The sequence below is a fragment of the Urocitellus parryii genome, chromosome X (assembly GCF_045843805.1).
Source record: "Urocitellus parryii isolate mUroPar1 chromosome X, mUroPar1.hap1, whole genome shotgun sequence".
Lineage (NCBI taxonomy): Eukaryota > Metazoa > Chordata > Mammalia > Rodentia > Sciuridae > Urocitellus > Urocitellus parryii.
The window spans coordinates 46336482-46343261 of record NC_135547.1 but is presented as its reverse complement, the minus strand read 5'-3'; the positions used below and the strand labels follow the sequence as shown (position 1 = coordinate 46343261).

Here is a 6780-nt window from a genome sequence, read left to right as displayed (position 1 = left end):
AAACATTTAAGTTTTTGAAATGGTGAGATAACAGGCAGAGAACCTGGAAATGGAGGGAACAGTTGGAAACAATTGCTGTGGTTCAAGGGACATTGACTGGTGGCCTCAATTAGGATAGTGAAAATAGAAATGGAAAAAAAGAAAATGATGCAATGTACTGAAGAAGGAGAATTAATTTAATTTTTTATATTAGTACTTACATATCAATGACACTCAAAAAATAATTGTAACATGCATTGAAAAACCCTTCATTGGTTAAAAAATATAGTTTTAAGGCTATTTTAGAATGTGGGTGGTCATCCCTATGCATGTGCTAAAGTCTTTTTTATACTTTATTTCTCTCCTAGTTCAAATTGCTAACCTGCTCTTCAGGCAATTTTCCACTTGGCTTGACTCAGGCCTGAGGTGGTCATTTTGCCCTGACCCCATTACATTGCTTTCTCATTCTCAAATATTCCTTTGACCCTTACCATTAATGAGAAAATACCTCTGCCATATTGCCAGCATCAGCTACAATTAGTCACTGTCACATCTGTCATGACTGTACTTTATTGCAATTCTGATGTGCATGACTCTTCTTAGAAGAAAAAATTATAGGCCAAAACTGGTATAAGTAAACCCTTTGGAAGATGAGATGAAAAATTGTAATTATGAAATACATTTGAGTTTTCAGTCTAAGACATATGTGTTTTTTTGAAAGCAAAAAGGTAAGACAGGATGATTTATGAAAATAGAAAATTTCAATAAATGTGTTCTCTGCATAACTTGATGTGAAATATTATTTTGAATAAAAATTAAAAAATTTTGTCAATGCCATATCATTTCTGAAGCTTGACTGGATATCTACAGGATCTATGTAATTTATTTAAAACACTAAAAATGAATGTCAAAACCTTATCTAGATTGATTTTCATATATGAATATAAATTATCAGCTTTACTATATATTTTTTTTCTAAACCAAATTGACCAGTGAATTCAGCACTGGAAGAATACTGCCTTAATTTGTCCAACAATCCTGTAAGATAGTTAAACACATGGTAAGTTTGTTTCATAATAATTCGCTGTGAACGTGTTTACAGTGTTTGTTTTTGTTCATTATTATTTTCCTAATTTGACAAGCATATCAAGGTAAATCAATAAATGTGAGCATCTGTTATAATATAAAGAACTATATGGGGTACTAAGGAGGAAAAATAAATGAAAAACAAATGTTTATTTCTATAAAAAAAGCTTAGATACTAATGGTTGACTCATACACAACTATAAATTGTACTACTACAAAGTAAAGTGATAAATCTTTTAAAAGAGTCTAAATAAAAATAAGAGATTATAAGTATAGCTTATGTGAGATTTAAAATTGCCATGAGGAACAAGTAAGGAATTACTTGCACAACCGACAGTTTAGAAAAGTCATACAAGTGTGACACTTCAGCTCAGTTTTTGGAATGGAATATTTTTCAGGGTAGCTAAAATCTAAATACTTTAACTGGAACAAAACACAAGTCAGATAAAAGTGCTATAAACTATCAAATTTACTCCTGAACATTCTTGTTAAACTTTAGCTACTTTTAGCTTCTTTGACAACTAGAGGACACATTTTGATATGTCATAACCAGACTTTTCTTCAGGCCAATGTTGCAGTTAATATATATATATATATATATATATATATATATATATAGAATTACATAGTTGACCACAGCAAGAAATTTCCCTTTCTCTTTTAGATTTTAACACCTGCAGGCTAATATGGTCTCTATGGGTATAAAATTCAGGCTGCATGAAATAGCAAAGTTAGGTATACATCTGGAAAGAACTCAGAACATGCTAGGGAAGTGCTTCTAATCATTTTATGTATCTATCCATCTATCTATACATATATATATGCTTATACATATATGTATGTGTATATGTGTGTGTGTGTGTGTGTGTGTGTGTGTATATATATATATATATATATATATATATATATATATATATATACATATATAATTTTCTTGTTAGCTGTTTGGTAGTAAAATAAAAGCAAACCAAAATAAAAATAGATGAGCCATTATTGTCACCATTCTTCAAATTTAGTCTGGTTTTTATACCGGCTAACTTAACTCAAGTGATAATCATTATTATTGGTTCAGGGCAGCGAAAAACATCAAAAGAGAAATTGGCAGATGTCAAAGGGCTTCTGTAGGACATGGTTTTATTGTTAAACAGACAGAAAAACGAAAACGCCCACATTTCAGATGAAGCACAATTATGAATACAACTCATGGCAGTGTTGAAATATGTCCACAATCTTTGACACTCCTCACACTAAAAGACACATTATTCTCCCTCTTTTGAAATCCTTAATTTTAGATATGGTTTATGAACTTAAATTTGGATGCAGCAGAAATGATGCTCTGTGGCATCCACACCTATACAAGATGATCTAGCTTCTTACTTCCTAGTGTACTCTTTAATATTTTTAGCTGTAAAGGAACACAATACTTTTATTTATTTATTTATTTTTTTGTGGTGCCCTGGACCACACTTTTGGCTGATGTGTGGACCCACCTTCTATAGAGATACTTCATTCAAGCAATAGGAGAGGGGGTACTTGAAGATCCCATTAATTATCTTTTTTTGGACACAACACCTTTATCTTATTTATTTATTTTTATGTGGTGCTAAGGCTCGAACTCAGTACCCCACACATGCTAGGCAAGTGCTCTACCACTGAGCCACAACCCAACATATCTATTATCTTTTATCACTTTTATTTCTGTTTTACTTATTCTGCTCACCTGGCCTTGCAAAGAGAGACATTGAAAGACCGGAAAACATCAACCTTCTATCAGTTTATTTCATACCTAGATTCCGATTATTATTGCTACTTAACAAACTATGGAAAAACTCCTGCTGCTTACACCAACCATTTTATTTTGTTGTGACTTTTTTTGTATCAGGGATTTGGCAAGGGTTTGGCTAGGAAATTCTCATGTGGGATTTATCCTGAAGTTGAGGTAGTTGTCAACTTGAAGTTGTAGTTCTCCCAAGGCTTGACTCCACTGGATGTTCTAAATAGCTTATTCGAAGTGCTGGGACAGAAAAGCTGCTTTTCTATTTCATCAACAATGTTATGTGTTAATTACTTATTTGTTTGATGTGTGTCTCTTTATTAAAGCAGAGTTGCTTATAAAAGTTTTATTTATACCTTCTTCCTATGGCTAAGCAGAATGCCCTAAAATTTACAATAATTATTTACAATAATTATTTGTGTTCACATAGCTTATATTCTGTTTGAGGATATACACAAACACTTTCAAAAAGCAATAAATATGGAGGAGACCTCATGATATGACAGAAAGGGAAGGGAGGCAATTTGAAATTGAGTAATCAGAAAGGCATCCCTGAGATGCTTTTAAGAAATGCTAGAAATGATAGCAGTGATTTATGCTAATATTTGAGGAAGACCATGTTCAGTAGAGAGAAAAAGAACTGCTAATTTTAAGATAGAAGGAACTTGGTGTTTATGTATATATAGCTAGAGCAATGCACTGAAGTGTTCAAAGAAGGAGATGAAATTGGAGAGAGAAGAAGGGGTCAGATTAAGTAAGTAATTATAGAAATTTCAAATTTTCCCTGAATTATTTGAAAGGTTGTTTGTAAAGGTATTAAATAGAAGAGAGAAGTCATGTAATTTAGTCTTTCTAATGGTCATTGAATATTGTGAGGAGAATGGATTATGGATATCAGTTGAGTTGCTATTTGCTATCATAGAGGTCCAAGCTAAAGATATTACTTAACATGGAAGAAAGAATTCACAAGTAAATGAACAGATGAATAGGTAATTGAATGAATTAACAAATTAAGAAGGAATGGAAAAAAGGAATGAACAAATGAATTAATCAATAAATGAGAAAAAAGGAAAAAAGTGAAGAAAGGCAGGAAAAAAAGAAGAAACATGACCAATGAATCTATTTACTAATAACAAGGAGTATTCTCAGATGCTCAATCCTTTTAGTCTTGTTTGTCACACTTAGTAATTCAAAATAGGCTAAAATCCCAATCTCCTTCAGCCATGGATTTACGTATTGATTTATTGAAACACTATAAGTCTGCTGGAATACAAACAGGTTCATGTGTTCCTATTTTGTAATTCACTGACATTTTCCCTAAACAATTATGTCATATATGTTATACACACACACACACACACACACACACACACAATTTGCTGTTTCTCTATAGTATGAAGAATCAATCCTAAGATCATGAGAAAATTATCATGCCATGTTAATGCTCCCTTTTCAAAACTACCTGAAGAAATTGTTTTGAAATTATCCCCCCAAAAAATAACCAGAATTCAAATTTCTCAACTTGATGTGTAGTTCTTTTTTTCCCCTTCCATTACTGACCTGCTACAAAAATCACACTAGTACCACACATTCTGCAATTTCTTTACCAATTATATAGTATTAAAAAAAATTTGTATAGAAAAAATTCTGTAGAAAACATGATTTTAACTTTAGACTTAGAGAATGTAGAATGAAATGTACTATTTGCCTGTCTTATAGTTTTTAATACAGTGGACATAGAGTTCATTGTCAAAGGCAATTGTTTTTGGTTCATCAACCTTAACTCTGTGAAGGGAACATAGTACCATTTGGGCTGCTACCATGTCCAATGTCTCTAAGGTACAGTTAATTTGGCAGGACACCTTCTGAAACACTATGCTGCTCATCATCGCTTACAATCTGAAGAACCTAACCATGTCATTGAATGCCAAAGGACTATTTCCTCTTCTTTTTTTTAAGTGGCTCATTAGGTGTTTATTTTGTTCTATTTAAGAATTTGTTTTATTAAATTAATATAAAAATCTTTGTAAATATCTATATACATCTGGTCATTGGAGGTTCCAGTATAAACCCATCTTAGTTCTACCTTTTTTTCCCTTCAAAGGGGAGCAGGGGTCAAGTGACCCATCCTGCCAGGGTGGTGCCAATCTTCCTACACTTGGAAATCTTTCTGCAGGTGGGTGCTGAGTTGGATTCCAGGTAGGATAGACTGGGAGAAGCTAGCATCCCAGGTCTGGAAAGGGGACTGGAGCTCCAGCTGCCTCCTGCTTTCCCAAGGCAGAAGGGATATGGCTACCACCATCCTGGGCCACCCACAGAAGGGTTCACTGGCACTTGTCATTGCTGTCAGAAGGGCTGCCTTCCCGGGGAAGGCCGTGGCGGGAGCGGGACCCCCAGAGTGCATGCACCTCAGTGGTCTCTGTGTCACTGCTGCTGGTGGCAGTGTCTCGGAAGCTGGCAATGGGTGGTCAGACTTTCACACCCTGTGCTGTGACAGAGCCCTCAATGGCCTTCCGAAGCTCCTTTAGGGTAACAATTCCAATGAGTCTGCCAATACTGGTAACATAAGCATGGTCCACTCCCAGTAGTGAGAAGATGGTGTGGGTCTTGTGCAAAGAGGTGTGCTCCACCAGCTGGAAGGGGGCAGGATCAATTTTGCAGACACTGAAGTTGACAGGTTCATCTAGTTGTTGTTCTTCCCACTCCAGAATCTCCTCAGGGCTCATCTCGCCTTCCAGGTCCAAGTCACTCTCTGAAGCTGCCTCAGGAGGTGGACTGCCACAGAAAAGGCTCCTGAGGGCAATGCCTGCTGACTCCACATTGCCTGTAGGACTCTCCCTGAGGTTGGTGGCATTGCTGGGTCCCCTCTTTAAAGCAGGCTTCAGGGGCTTGTGAGTCTCCCCACGGGAGGCAGGGAAGCCTGAGTCCTCTGTGTTCACCTGGAAGCGGACAGATGTCCCGGGGCTAGGAGGACTCTCCTGATCAGAGGTGGAGATGTCTGGGCCTTCTATGCTCCTGCATGTACTGTCGCCGGCGGGTGGGGCTCAGTTGAGCTGCCAGTAGGGCCACCACCTGTGAGCGCTCAATGGACCCCAGCAGGATCATGGACTCCTGTCCTCCATACTGGTGGCGGCCCCAGCCCAGCTCAGGCAGGTAGGGCAGTTTCTTGATCCTGATGATGCTATCATAGAGTGAGGGCTGTAGGCTCTGGGCAACAGCATTGGCCAGGATGAGGGCAATCATGACAGGCAGGATATGGGCGATCTGGCCCATGAGCTCGAACACAATCACGGCTGTGGTTACTGTGTGTGTCACTGCTCCTGCCAGTGCAGCCGCCCCAACCACTGCATAGCCCCCAGGCACAATCCGGTAGGTACTGCTGTCTGTGTGAATCCCATCTGGGAATCAGGCAGCCATGCTTTTACCCACCAGATGTCCAAATGCTGCTCCGATGACAAAGACAGGCATGAAGGCCCCGCAAGGCACAGGGATGGTAGTGGCCAGTGCAGACATCCAGAACTTCATCAGAATGAAGATGACCAAGGTGAGGAGGATGTTGGCACGGGGTGGGCTCCAGGCCTGTGAGGTGCTGGATGGCTCTAGCTCTTCTACTAGGCCCCGGTGGACCCATGTCCGGTTGTCAAACAAGGTGACCAATGTCTCCTTCTGTGAAAGCTGTCCATCCATGAACTGCCCAAAGCCAGGGAGGAAGGTCAGAGTGGAGATGAGCAGGGTCACCAGAGCCGGGAAGAGCAGGCGTTTCCTCATGAGGAAGCAATTGATGGTTTCTGTTTCCGCATCACCTGGACAATCTTCCGGTTCAGGTAGACAAAGAGGGCTCCCCCAAAGCCACTAGCAATGCCAATGACAGCAAAGGCTGGCAACTCCTGCAGGTCAAAGGGAAAGTCGAGCCGGAACCGGGTTTTGAAGCAGCTCAACTG

At 38.6% G+C, this 6780-nt stretch overlaps 1 pseudogene; it reads right to left on the bottom strand.

Annotated features, from left to right (window-relative positions):
• Nucleotides 1–5163: 5163 nt before the first annotated feature.
• The window catches only part of LOC144250670 (chloride channel protein 2 pseudogene), a 129968-nt pseudogene continuing 128351 nt past the window's right edge, over nt 5164–6780 (bottom strand).